At 34.9% G+C, this 14,152-nt stretch overlaps 2 protein-coding genes across 7 annotated transcripts in view; one reads left to right on the plus strand and one right to left on the minus strand.

Moving 5' to 3' along the window:
- Positions 1-6,717, minus strand: part of LOC123529213 (plexin-A2-like) — a 134,260-nt gene extending 127,543 nt beyond the window's left edge. For 5 of the 6 annotated variants that reach the window (XM_053522248.1, XM_053522249.1, XM_053522250.1 and 2 more), the window contains exon 1: positions 6,580-6,717. The gene's annotated coding sequence lies outside the window, so the exon portion shown is untranslated. Of the gene's footprint in view, positions 1-798; positions 1,007-6,579 lie in introns of those variants that run through there. The other variant, XM_053522247.1, reaches the window with a different exon arrangement.
- The window catches only part of LOC123530597 (plexin-A1-like), a 112,696-nt gene continuing 105,237 nt past the window's right edge, over positions 6,694-14,152 (plus strand). The window contains exon 1 of the mRNA XM_045311378.2: positions 6,694-6,787. The gene's annotated coding sequence lies outside the window, so the exon portion shown is untranslated. The remainder of the gene's footprint in view (positions 6,788-14,152) is intronic.

Consider the following 14,152-nt stretch of genomic DNA (forward strand, 5'->3'; position numbering starts at 1 on the left):
ATAATGGCAAAATACTCATGTAACACCATAAAATAATGAAACACCTGGTAATATATAAACTTAATCAGGGCACTGTTATCAAATACTAAAACCTGGCCAGAGCACAAGACATCCAATAAGAGCACCGGGTATGGGGGTCATAGGTGGGAAGGTGTCATATGTTCCAATCCTGGCTGAATGAGGTGTACATTTGTTTGTGATGACTTACTGAAGACATTCATCCCCTGCTTCATGTGGATAAGTTGCCAATAACTTGTAGAGATTAGAGAACAGGTAACTACTTGCAATTAACAGAAATCATATCAAGTAGATCATTTTAAACTCCAAAACTGACAGTCTCCCCAGCAAAAAAATTCTGATATTCAAACAAAATCTTCTATGTTAATAATTAGTTGTTACTATGGTAATATCTACAACGAAAATTAAAACTTTGATTTAAATTACCATAAAACTTCAATTATAACATAAATATAAAATGTAACAGTACACATCAAAGTATAGCAATTACATATCTTGTGAAATTATCATACACACGATCATTTGGGAACCCATCCAAAATAATTAAAACCTTTGCATTTCGCAGATGCAAGTGAAGTGTTTTTTGCTACTAAATATAGAACGCAAGAAATTGTTTGCCAAGACATATAACAATTTTCACAGTCTAGAAACAGTCTTTACTAATTCATACATTTTGGAGTTTTTCTAATAACATGTCAGACTGTGTACAAGGGTTGTAAACCACTTCAAACCAGTTTTAAAAAAAGGTCTGATTGGCTTCTGCAAACTCTAATTCTGTACCTTTTAAATCTGATTTTATATCCAAGCAAGAACCTTCTAATTTTTTAACAGTATTATATCCAAGAGCTTAATGTACACAATACTTGGTAAAGTTAGCACTGATTGAAATAACTGAAAAATAATCTTATGTGCCTATACAAAAAATTGTTTATGATATTAGAAAAATTTCACAAATCAATGAATATTCTAGTGTTTGGCCACAGTAAACCAAAGTAAAGAAAAATTATATAGGTGCAGGTTTACAACACATCAAAGCTAGATCATTTACGCTTATTTAACCATATTTGGCAAGCAAACCAAGATTTCTGTCCGAAGTATTGTGTGCTGTTTAAAAATAATGCATGATGGTATTCCATTCACAAAATTCAATATATATTTTACCTATGTGAAACCGATCTTATCAGTAGCCGATTATTTGATTTCTGAACGGCGGTTGACAAATTTGTTTAGCATAAATCTGATCATTGTGGTTTTTCCATGACGTTTCACGTTAAATAGACACTGACTTCATATGTTTTACTTTCAAATGGAAATAATTTAGCAAGATATTTTGTTTGCACTTAACTGCATACATTAACAAGACAATTAAGAATACGTTCATTGTACTACCTGTTATGTACTTTACCTCATTAATAACTATGCAATTTACACATATATATAAAGCTGATTGTTTAAGCTTCATTTTTTTTTTTTTGCTGGGTTTAGTGTCACACCAACATATATGTCATATGATGACTTACTTGCTTCTTATGGTGTAGGAAGACTACAGGTCCCCATCTGGGAATTATTTCAGGCATGAGCAGACACCTGGGTAGAACCACCGGCCTTCTTTAAGCCAGCTGGATGACTTCCTAACATATACCGAATTCTACACCCAAAGCATGGTTTCTAACTCACACTGGTAAGGGACAAGTGATTTGAAGTTAGCATCCTTGACCTCTCAGCCACAGAGGCCCCTTTACAACTTATTGATGCACTCCTGATACTCCGAGAGGCTCAAACAATTTTTCCACAGTGAATTACACTTCACAGAACATCGAACACCCCCTCAAAATCTTTGTCAATATCTTTCATATTACTAATAGTATATTTTTGAAAACAGTATTTGAAAATTTCAGCAAAATTGAGTAATGCTTTGATATCATTTGATTTTATCCAGGCCTAAAGAACTAAATATACATAAAAGTGTACAATTTACAAATGTTACAAGCAAACTTTGTTTACGGTAATATAAGTCAAGAAGATTTTGACAAGAACAAAATGACTTCTTTATCCCGTCATATCTTGGGAATAAATCTAAACATGGTTTGATATTTGACAATTCAATACCTACAACTTGTAAGCTTTAAAAGATATTAATTTTCCTCATTTTACATTTTGTTTTATTACAACATTTAATGTATTTTCTGTAACATTTTAAAACTTAGCGGAGGTCATAAAATGCATGGAATGATGTCCTGGCACAATTCTTTTAATTCTATCATAATTAACAGCATATCTGTGTAAATGTGTAAGAAATCTAACAAATTTACTTTTTAAGTCTTACAAAAGATAATTTGCCGAATATAATATGAGGGGTCATTAGAATTTACAATTAGAACATGTATGTATTATAGTATATACAGTTGAAACCCGAGATCTCTAGCTCGCTCATCTCAAAATTGCAGCTATCTGGAAGACATTTTCAAGTCCAGTCCAAAAACACATGCACAAAATATAATCTTAAGATGAATTTCAGGTATCTCTGAAACTGAAACTGATTAACTTGATTAAACGCCTATTCAGCCCTATTTATATACAATGAACAATGACATATTTAATGGTTGTACATTTAATTTAACAAGCCTTTAAAATATCAATTATTAAAATTTTAATGTATAAAATCTAACACCTGCTGTTATCGCATTTAAAACAATTATCAATTTTTTTTTTTTTTAAAAATGCCATAATGTGAATGTTACATCACTTTTGCGTAATGCTAATGGCAGTTCGTTCCACAGTTTTGGACCAATGTCATCTCGATGTAAAACGCCAATCCCTGAAATTCAGATACCGAATTTCAACTGTATTTGCTTAAGTTAGTACATTGTACACCCATTTTGATTATACGAAACTATAACATTTTTATTTTCTTAATAATACACGGTGTAGTACTTCCTGTTAATTTTAACAGATTTTAGTCTGTTATAGTCACCTACATTTTGCACCATTAAAATAATGACACTTAAATCATTATATAAAATTATGCACAACTTTTTTCCTGATATTTGGAAGAGGTGTGACTTTACAGAACCTAGTCTTTAGTTTTGTATGACTTTTGTATTAAAATTAAGAATTTTGACTGTCTAAAGAAGCTGGTTCCATAATGATTTAATTGAATACAAAACTTTGAGTTGGTTGACATCTTTCAAAGTTTCAGGGATTATGTTATCACTATCCCAATTTTAGTAATTATTTTTCACAAACTGGGAAACCGCCTCGGTAGCCTAGTGGTAGAGCGTCCGCTTCGAGTGCGGGAGGTCGTGGGTTCGATCCCCGGTCGCGTCATACCAAAGACGTAAAAAATGATACTAGATCTAGCAGCTTCCTCGCTTGGCGCTCAGCATTAAGAGGATAGTGCTAGGACTGGTCAGCCCAGTGTCAGTATAATGTGACTGGGTGGGGTATCATGCCACATGTCTACGGCGTGATATTCCAGTGAGGCAGCACTATAAAGTTGGGAATTGTGCTCACTGCTACAAGTAGACACCATCGTTTATATGACTGAAAAATCGTAGAAAAAGACGTTAAACCCAAACACACACACAAACTGGGAAATAACGAATTAATTTTTAGATAACGAATACATGATGGCTGCTATCAAAGTCTGACCTCAGTTCTATGCCAGTTTTTCACACAACTGAATATGAATAAAAATGCTATTCAACAGAAATCTTTATCAATAAAAAAAACTGTGAATACATTCTACATGTACAATGATCACTACCATATTTAGATATTTTTATTAAAGTGTATTATCTACTTGCCTCGCCTACCGCTTAACTGCCCTATTTATAAACATACGATGATGTTTACCAATGTACAAGCTTGCGTCAGGTGATATTTAAAGGTGTCATTTAGACTTTAACTACATCTCTATAAGGACAGTCCTCGGGCTATATGCATCAGATCAGCTGTCCTACATCAACACAAGGTGCCAATCATTTCAATAATGACCCCTGTTGACCACTAAAACTTGATCATAAAATTTTAACTGGGAAATAAGACTTAACATAATATATAGATTAGGGTATTTAATGATAGATGACATCAATATCTTTGCAATGACATCCATATAAACTTTACTGAAGTTACTCGCCCACAGTCTTGGTGAAAATTTTTTCAACATGTTCATTTCCACCAAGTTTGGCATAGAAAGTATTATATGACACTGAAAAATGATAAAGTGTCTAAAAATAAAAGTTAAATATTGATTAAGGATGCAAGAAGAATATTAATTTTCTGTGTTATTTCCAGTGGTTATTTCAAAAGCGTTGTACCACAAGTCACTCTCAGGGTACTCACTTTTTATTTGAGAGAAATTATTTTTTGCCTAAAATGTGTGTGTTAGTCCCTAAAGAGAATAGTACTAGAATACTTTCATATTAAACTGTTAATACTGCAATGAGATAAGACGCTGCAGACCATCCACATAATGTGTCTATCACATCTGTTTTAAAAATGTCTTTCTACAGTATGTATTTCAGAATTTTAACACTTCCGACGTAGGAGTGGATTCCCCTGCAGGGTAGCGCTACAAACCACTAGTCTACCATTGGCCTTTAAAATATACCTATTTAATGACATTATGTTTTTTGGATTTGTGCAAGTCTGCATAGGCTTGCAGTTCTATATTCAAAGGCATACAGTCAAAACTGTTAGTAGTGTTATGGAAAAATTTGCTTCACCGATGGATTTCACTTGCAACCTCTATATTTAGTCTTTAGTTGAACAGACTGAGAGGACAAAAAATCTTGTGAACAGCATTATTTAATTAAATGAGTACTATACTAGCCTCAGTAAACAGAAACCTCAAGTCATATGAACTATTGTCAGACATATATAATACAAAACACTTCTGTCATGTGACTATTACCATCATTAGTCAAAGCAACAAATCTTTATGTCTCCACCCATGCACAATTTTAATATCAGGCCTCACTCTTATTGCATACTAAAGTGAATGTTTAAAAATTTGTAAGTGACACTTATGGATATTTAACAGCTATGTGTGACATACAGTATCTGGCTTGAAACTGAAAATCACAAGTTTTGTGAAGCATCTTTTTGGCAAGAATAAAAAACACAAACCACTACTTAGACCTCACAATCACATAAAGCCACAGATCATTAGTCTGCAGAATTTAGTTCTACTTGATTTTTGACCACATTTTTGCAAGATTTCTGACAGGAATAAGTTGCCTGCTTCCTAGCAATCCTACAGACAGAAATCTATTTATTAACTTATGACAGCCTTATTTTGAGAAATTTAAGTGGTAGAAGGATATAACTACTCTATATAACAAAAATGAAAGAAGAGATCCATCTAGATTGCATTTTATTGTTGACCTCACTTAGGTACAGTGTGTGACCACAAATATTACACTACGGAGACCAATAAAACATTTCAATCACCCGCTAGTGATCTCATTTCTTTCTTGACAGTAAAACTACTCATAATTAACCTCTTTAGTTTACTTATTTGAAAGTCAGAGTAAATATTTTCAGTTAGAGGTGTGTTGTTGCTGTTTACATGTCACACAGTAACTTAATTTTATTAATATCTAAGCCACAACTGAAATGAGTAAATAATAACATTTAACTTGTTAAACTGGTGCTTAGGACTTTCATTAATAGTACTTAAGTAATTGTTTACAACTATATTGTCTGAGATTTACCTTCAGAAAATTAACTTTCTGAATAAATTGTTCTGTCTGGAACGGATGTACTGTTTTACACCTGATAAATAAAACTTCACATAGGCTTGGTATATAGGTTATTTCTGTAAATTCTTAGTACATACAATGAAAAAAATATATCTAAACTGACTTATCTTCACATACAATACTTATAAAGAGGGTAGAATTAAATGAAAATAAAGCAGGGATGATGAGTTTTGAGTATTTTGTGGTTGTTTCCAAATCTGTCTGCTACTGCTATCAAACAAACTTTCATTGTTAGTGGTAATATATTAATTTTCCAATCTTCACTCATCAATTTTTGTGCTAAAACCATTTTCATACATCCCTGCCCATTCCTCTTATACTTGTAAATCCAAAATATAATAACTTAATACCACTCATGTTTCATGTACTTGAAAAAAAAAACGCTTATTTCATGAATGCCAATTTACATGAAAATATTGCTGTATTTATTTCACACCTATTTACCATATGAACATGACTGCCAAGTACTTTATATGAACATGTCACAAATTCCAGTCTAAGTATATAATTAGACTCACAGTACACTGTACAGTACTAAAAATATCTGTTTATCATTTATATAAATGAGTTCAAGAACACTGAATTGCCAATATATAAAATATCATCAAATTACCATAATGTCAACGCAATTAAGTTTATTTGATTCGCAGTAATCTGGCAATCATTCTATGTTTACACAACAAGCCATAAAACACCATGTGCAATACACAAACTGACCCTATTCCGATCCAAAACAAAAACTGAAAAAGTTAAAGCTTCTTGGAGTGAAACCAGTTCGATCACATAATATACTTACACAGACGAATAATAAAACTACTAAATCCGGGAATAAAAGTTTACACACTACAAAAGGTATACACAAATCTTATTATCACAGACTACACACAAGTAATCCTTCCTCAGCAAATTCCAATCTTCAACTAACACATTTTGGCAATTACGCATGCTCACTGTAAACCGGAAATAGATTGCGGAAAGCCGCGCTGCATATGCAAACAACAAAGGTAAAATTTCGGTAATGTTTTTGCGTTGATTTATCAAAGGACATGCATTGTACAAAGTTGTGCTCTTCATAAATGAAATATATCTGACCAATTTTATCAAATATATTTTACTTGTGCTTGTCAAACATAAAATATATACATTATTTGGTGTGCCGAAAATTCTCTCAGATCAGCTGATGGAGGTCTCACACAGGCTAAGTGTATTCGTCCCAAATTTTCTCAACCCGGACATTTTACATGAATGTCAGCATTTAGAAAATGAAAAATTACCTTAGTTAAGTAATGCACGTTGTTACTGATGATTGAATTTTTCTAGAACTATTCATAAAAACAGACTTTGACTATTAAACAGCTGTTAAAATTGCTATTGACTACTGTAGTCCAACAAATTTGATGCAATCTTAGGAAATATTGAGATAATTATTTATATGGGCAATATCTCCATTTGCATCAAACAGTCGAAAGACCAAAATAGTGGAGGAAATTTCCGATGAAATTTTCATCACTGCCGACGCTTTACATGCTATAGGTTTAAATGCTGATTATGTCATGAATTGGCCATAAATTCAAATTAAACTTACAGGTATCAAAAGGGAATTCAGTTACTCATTGATTTATGTAAAAATTATGAAACTATGTTTTTGACCTTGACCTAAGCATCCCAAAATACATCTAAAACCATGGTCTCCATGCTAGCTTCCTAAATTCAAAGTATGGATGCAATACCCTATTCCTTAGTGAAGTTATTGAGCAGAAACAGTTTTTAGCTCGACTTTTCGAAGAATAAGGATAGCTATCCTATACTCACCACGGCGTCAATGTCGGCGTTGGCCATGGCTTCACACTTTAAAGTTTTTTTTTGTACCAGTCCACGTTTGACTTATAGCTTTGAAACTTTCAATACTAAATTGTGTACCATCACCATGTCCAGTTTTAGGACAATGATTTTGGCTCAGTTATGGCCCTTTTTGGACTTGAAATTGGTTCATGTGGCTTTGAAACTTTGAACATTTGTTCATCGTGATGATCTCCATCTGTTATGAAGGGTATGTAACTATGTCAAAGATATTTGGCTGAATTTTGGTCCTTTTTAGCTTGACTAGTCAAAGAATAGGTAGAGCTATTGGACGCATCCCAATTTGGTTATTTTTTTGTATGTAAGGTGGTATCTCAGTAACCACTTGTGGGAATGGATTGAAACTTCATACACTTATTTATTGTGAAGAACCAGCCCTTTTTTTGAGAATTTGGGGAAAGGTACCGGGACCCTTTGAGGGGGGAAATTTACATCGCGAAACCCTTGGTTTGGGGAAAATGAAATGTGACAATGAAGAATATTAGCAACTTAATTTCATGAATAATCAATAGAAACCAAAGTAAGCACTGTTAGTTTAACAATTTATTTTACTCAAGTCAACAATTTTAAAGAGCAATGTCTCTTCTCTTGAGTTTAAAAATGTCACATTTTGAAGAACTAGGCTTACTAGTACTAGAACAAGCTTCAACCCTTGGTTTCTTGGCCGTAGGGGACTCACTCAAGTTAACCGGAGGCTGAGATTCACTGCCGGTCGAAGAAACGACATGAACAAGTGTTGATTCAGTGTTGTCGTCGGATTTTTCATTTGTACCTGACAGTGTTCCTTGCTTAAACAAAAGATCTATGCATTTTGTTCCTTTTGCTACCGATTTATTTTTTTTTTTTCACGTAACAGCGGGAATTATGTGACATTGTTTTGTATGACAACGAAACGTTTGATTTACTATAAAAAATAATAAGCGCTTAGCGATGCCGAACTGACGCTTGTTTTCTATTCATAAACCTTAATAGCGCCTTGCGATATTGATCAATGACGTCATAGAAAGGTTTAAAAGTTGGCACATGAAAAAATTATTGCGGGACGTAAAAAACGAGCAAAAATGTTTGAAATCGATTTTTTTTTTGATCGGGGAAAATTTTCACAAGGTGGGGAAAAATATATACTTTTCAGGTTGGGGAATGGGGCCGAATATCGGCCCTAAAAACGGCATTAAAAAAGGGCTGAGAACTTACTTACATTACATAGGTTCCATAAATCGTTTTTGCTTTTTATGCCCCCGAAGGGAGGCATATAGTTTTTGAACCGTCTGTCGGTCTGTCCGCAATTTTCGTGTCCGGTCCATATCTTTGTCATCCATGGATGGATTTTCAAATAACTTGGCATGAATGTGTACCACAGTAAGACGACGTGTCGCGCGCAAGACCCAGGTCCGTAGCTCAAAGGTCAAGGTCACACTTAAACGTTAAAGGTCATTTTTCATGATAGTGCATTGATGGGCGTGTCCGGTCCATATCTTTGTCATCCATGGATGGATTTTCAAGTAACTACGCATAAATGTGTGGCACAGTAAGGCGACTTGTCGCGCGCAAGACCCAGGTCTGTAGCTCAAAGGTCAAGGTCACACTTAGATGTTAAAGGTCATATTTCATGATAGTGCATTGATGGGCGTGTCCGGTCCATATCTTTGTCATTCATGCATGGATTTTAAAATTATTAGGCGTGAATGTGTACCACAGTAAGACGACGTGTCGCGTGCAAGACCCAGGTCCGTAGCTCAAAAGTCAAGGTCACACTTAGACGTTAAAGGTCATATTTCATGATAGTGCAATGATGGGCATGTCCGGTCCATATTTTTGTCATTCATGCATGGATTTTAAAATAACTACGCATGAATGTGTGGCACAGTAAGACGACGTGTCGCGCGCAAGACCCAGGTCCGTAGGTCAAAGGTCCTAAACTCTAACATCGGCCATAACTATTCATTCAAAGTGCCATCGGGGGCATGTGTCATCCTATGGAGACAGCTCTTGTTTACAAAATAATGCCCCTTTTTTGACAACTTTTGGTTAAGTTTTTGTTTGTAAGCTGGTATCTCAGTAACCACTAATGGGAACAGATTGAAACTTCACACCCTTGTTCACTATGATTATCAGACATGCAATGTTTAGGATCCATAACTCTGTTTTGCTTTTTTACAAAATTATGCCCCTTTTCGACTTTCATTCATTCAGTTGACAAGGCTTTGAACAAATAGTCAAGCATTGCAGTCCTCCGACAGCTCTTGTTGGGCCTTGAAATCAGTTAAGTTATTCGTACCAGTCCATATTTTGTCAAAACTGTTTGACATGTGGCTTTGAAACTTTGACCACTTGTTAACCATCATAGTCTCCATATTTAGGCAAGGCTACATAACTAGGACAAGGATTTTGGCACACTTGTGGCCCATTTTTGACATAGAAATTAGTTGAGTTTTAGGTAACATTCCATATTTTGTCTAAACTGTTTGATATATAATATAATTTACATAATTATATTACACAATATATAGTGCAACACATACTCAATCTGTCTGAAACTTGTATGGCTGTACTTAACTATGTACAGCATTCAACATTTCTACTATGTGTTATTGAAATCCATTGAACCATGTCTGAGATATGACTCCAGATGGACAGAAAGTGGACTATTTATATGCTATATATATAAGCGCAAAGGGCCATAAATCTTGTCTTCATCAAGCAATCAAACTAAAATTGCAGAGCTGCATTTATTTATAGCAGTTAGCATTTCTACCATGTTTTATTGAAATCCTACAAACCAATTTTGAGATATGACTCTGGACGGACAAAAAATGGAATAAAACACTATATAATGTTTGTACAAAGGGCCATAATTCTTGTCTTACTCATGCAATCAGAACGAAAGTTAACATTTCTACCATGATATTTTATTAGCTCGACTATTCATAGAATAGTGAGCTATTGGACTCGCCCATGCGTCGGCGTCCGCATCCGCGTCCGCGTCCCGATTTTGGTTAAGGTTTTGTATGTAAGCTGGTATCTCAGTAACCACTTGTGGGAATGGATTGAAACTTCACACACTTATTCACTGTGACAAACTGACTTACATTGCACAGGTTCCATAACTCTATTTTGCTTTTTTAGCTCATCTGATTTTTTGAAAAAAAATGATGAGTTATTGTCATCACTTGAGCGGTTGTCGGCGTCGGCGTCGGCGTCTGCGTCCCATAACTCTACTTGGCATTTTTACAAAGTTATGCCCCTTTGACTTAGCAGTTTTTTGTTAAGTTTTTGTATGTAAGCTGGTATCTCAGTATCCACAAATCGGAAAGGATTGAAACTTCACACACTTGTTCACTGTCATGATATGACATGCAGTACAGAGGTTCAATACCTCTACTTTGCATTTTACAAAATTATGCCCCTTTTTCAACTTTTGTATTCATTCAATTGACAAGGCTGTTGAATAGTCGAGTGTTGCTGTCCTCCGACAGCTCTTGTTTAAATACTCCACACCATGTCATAGATATGGTTTTGGATGGTGGGGCATAATAATAGCATTAAATTCTCTGTTGATTGGCTTAAATAGAACTAGTTGTTTGTACTCTATAATCCTAATATAAAAGGACCAGAAAATATACCATTTATCAAGCACCTAAAGCTGAATTTAGGTAAAAAAAGAGATTCAGAGTAACAACTTGTTGTTACCTGATGTACCCACAGATACTGCACCTACTGTCAATAACAACAGAAAGTTGTATGAAGGGAAACATAAAAATTATGTGCCTTGCAGTATACAAAGACTGTGATTGATTAATGTATTTATATCCAGTGTTTTGTAGCTTTCACAATGTACGTTTTTGATAGTGAGTCCAAAGTTCTTCATTGAGATGGGACTCTTATTTATTCTCTGGAACTCATAGATTTCAGTCAGGTATGATGAGTCGCCAAAAAAAATCATTACTTGGATTTCTAAAATTATCACACAAATTATGTCCCTTTTTGGACGTAACAACTCTATTACATGCACTTGACTTTTCCTGCAATTTCCATTGCATTTAATATTGAAAGTCACTTTAATTTGATATTTGCATATTTATACATGTATTGGGATTTTCATGTCTGGTTATTTTTAGCTGACTACTCACCCAGGCATTGGCATCACACTTTGGTTAATGTTTTGCATGCAAGATCGTATCTCAATAACCATTGCATGTATTTGGCTGAAACTTCATACACAAGGCTTCATAGGCATCAACCACAGTGGAATAACCAAGTTAGATAACTCTTAGTGGAATAACCAAGTTAGATAACTCTTAGTTTACTTTGATGCAAATTATGGCTTTTTTTTTTCCAATTTAAAGTTTTTTGTGTTACTAACTGTTGAGCTGTATCTCAGTAACAACTGAATAATATATCATATTGAAAGGTTCCATGCCTTCCCACTAATGGTTACTGTGATACCAGCTTGCATACAAAACTTAAACCAAATGGGCAGTAACAATGAAGCTGAAAATGTCTCCTGTAACTTAGACAAGCAACAGTGTGCTGATATAGAATTGCTTCTCTTGATTAATCAGTAAGTCAGAAAGATTGATCTCCCTTGATGATTTAGATACAGCTAGAGTAACTACAACATGAAAACTTGCAAATTTATTAGAGGTTGTTTCCCTTTAGTTAATGCTCTACAAAACTTGTAGGAATGTGTAGTGGGTTAAAATTAAATATTCTTTGTTTCCACTCTCACTATTTACCAAACAATTGTCTTATATATCACTAAAGATGTATCAATGTATTACATAGCTGGTTATGGCTGAAAAAAAAATAGGTGTGACATGTATTATAAATATGCAGGATAAACAGACTGATTTTATACAGTAAATGTTTTAATTGGAAATGTTCTAACAAAAAAAGAGTTTTATAAAAACACTTTATGTACCTACCAAGGACAGCTTTTTGGTCGAAGAATGACATAGAACCTCTCCTAATAGTTTTACATGGCTTTAGCTACTGACTGTGGCTGTATGGTAGTGGAACTTAAATGGTTCTTGTCGAGCCCCTTGTGGTGAGCTCTACATACTTGTTCATATATGTGCGATTTTGTCATGACAATAATTTTGACATACATCAAGCAGTATTTTATATCTGGCATAAATGTTACCTTCAGTGAGGTTGAGTGTCGCACGCTAACCCCAGATCCCTATCACAAAGGTCAGGGTCACAATTTAGGGTCGCACTAGAGAGTTTGTTTGGGTCATAGCTTTGTCATCAGGGGTTGTTTTTACTAACAGGGGAAGGGGCCCAGGCCTGTGTTTTGGGGGGAAAAATAGCTCGGTATTTGGGCAAAGGGGAATAAAAAACCTATGTAAAGTCAATTTTTGGGAAAACTGCACGATTTAAAAGAAATTTTCTGAGGGGAAGGGGCCTATTAATGGCCCCCTATTATGAAGGGAAAAAAAAACCTGGACATGCTTTCGGCAAACTAAATTTTATTTGGCATAGATGTTGTTTTCAATCAGATGGAGTGTTGCGCAGGAATCCCAGGCCTCTATCTGTAAGGTCGAGGTCACACTTATGGGACAAGGGTCATATAAGATCTTGCCAAGACCATAACTTTGACATGCATGCAGCAATCTTTTTGGCTAGACTATTTGAAGAATTGGAAGAGCTTTTGCACTCTCCCTTGCGTTTTTTATGTAAGCTGGTATCTCAGTACCCATTAATGGGAATGGATTGAAACTTCACACACTTATTCACTGTGATAAACTGCCTTGTATTGCACAGGTTTCATAACTCTTATTTGCTTTTTAGCTCACCTGTGACGTCACCTGTCACATAGTGACAAGGTGAGCTTTTGTGATAACCCTTCGTCCGTCGGTGTCTGTCCACAATTTCTTGTGAACACGATAGAGACTACATTTTCAATCAGTTTTAATCGAACTTGCACACAACTTGTATTGGCGTAATATCTCGGTTCCTTTCGAAAACTGGCCAGATCCCTTCATGGGTTCCAGAATTATGGCCCTTAAAATGCAAAAATTTGCTATTTTGAATTTTGCAGCCATATAAAGACTTCATTTATGGTTTATTTGAAACAAACTTGCAAAATATCTTTTACAACAATAGATCTTGGATTCCCTAATGAATCCGTCAGATCCAACCATAGGATTCTGGAGTTGCGGCCCCTGATTGACCCCTGAAAGTGCCAAAAATCTGTTAATTTTTACCTTGTAAATACAATAGAAGTTTGATTTTAACCACACTCACACACAACTTAAGTAACAATAAGGTCTCGGTTCCTTTTGAAAACGGGCTAGGTTCCATCTGATCATGTGTTCTAGAGTTACTGCCCCTGAAAGGGGCAAAATTTTATATTTTGGCCCTTTCAGCCATATAGAGGTTTTATTTATGCTTTGATTTGCTACAAACCTGCACAGAATGTTTATCTTGATGATCTCTAGGCCCATTTCGAAACTGGGTCATATGGGGTCAAAAACTAGGTCACCAGGTCAAATCAAAGGAAAAGC

This window comes from Mercenaria mercenaria, chromosome 13 (assembly GCF_021730395.1).
Source record: "Mercenaria mercenaria strain notata chromosome 13, MADL_Memer_1, whole genome shotgun sequence".
Taxonomy (NCBI): domain Eukaryota; kingdom Metazoa; phylum Mollusca; class Bivalvia; order Venerida; family Veneridae; genus Mercenaria; species Mercenaria mercenaria.